The sequence below is a fragment of the Crocodylus porosus genome, unplaced genomic scaffold (genome assembly GCF_001723895.1).
Source record: "Crocodylus porosus isolate Cpor-Errol unplaced genomic scaffold, CroPor_comp1, whole genome shotgun sequence".
In the NCBI taxonomy this organism is placed as follows: Eukaryota; Metazoa; Chordata; order Crocodylia; family Crocodylidae; genus Crocodylus; species Crocodylus porosus.
In genome coordinates, this window is record NW_017728943.1 from 27,635,183 (window position 1) to 27,636,260 (window position 1,078).

The window sequence follows — 1,078 nt, forward strand, 5'->3', positions numbered from 1 at the left end:
CTGATTTAATTTGTCCGAATCCAAAACTGAAGATTCGATGCTGATTCAGAGAATCAGCAATTCAGACACAGACACAGCTTTAAATTTTTTTTCTATATACCTTGAGGTAGCAGGTGTGGCTCATGATTGCTGTGATGCTGGGGCACATGGTGCATCCCACAGGAGTGTGGGGGGGGGGCCCTCCATGTGCTCAGCAGCAAACCTGGCAGTGTACTTCCGGTCCACTTCCAGGTCTACCAGGAAGCACACAGCCCCCTCCCCCCAACACGCCCCCGCAGTTCAGTGATTGGCTGCAGGGGGACCCTGGGTACCCCCTCAGATGCAGGAGGCACCAGTCACTGAGCTGAGGGAATTTGGGGTGGGGGCCCAGCACACTCCCCAGCAGACCCAGAAGTGCTTCTGGTCCACTTCCAAGTCTGCTGCCAAGGGTGCTGGGGAGCCCCCTGTGCTTCTGTGGGACACTCTATGCGCCCCAGCATTGCAGCGATCATCAGCCCCTGCTACCTAGAGGTACATATAAAAAACATTTAAACCTGTCTCTATATCCGAATCTTGGACTCAATTTGGAGGGTTCCGATTCAATTCAAAGAGATTTAAGGGTCCTCTGATTAGATTCAGATTTGGAGATTCAGCCACCAAATTGGACCTAATATCCGCCAAATTGAATCAGGGACTGAAGTTTTGCATAGCCCTACTATTTACATGGTCTTACTTCACGGCTCATGGAACTTAACCTGTTTTCCACTGAGGGCTAAGCTACTATGGGCTAGCTTTAATTTATAATGAATCAGGGCAGGCACATGGGCAATCACCACAGAGTTGCTGCCACACATTCCCATCCTGGTTTGCTTCGCAGTAACTGGTTTGGGTGTCCATACCCTTGGAAACCCTCAGCGAGAATAATATCACTACAGCGATATGTACCACAATATTGGACAGGAAATATCATTATTGGAAGTAGGACATAAAATAAGCCCTGTCACTTAACTTTCTATGATTTCAGGAGTTTAATATTTTACAACTTCAATACTATATCCTTAACAATGGATTTAATAATTATATTGCTTCAACTTTATCT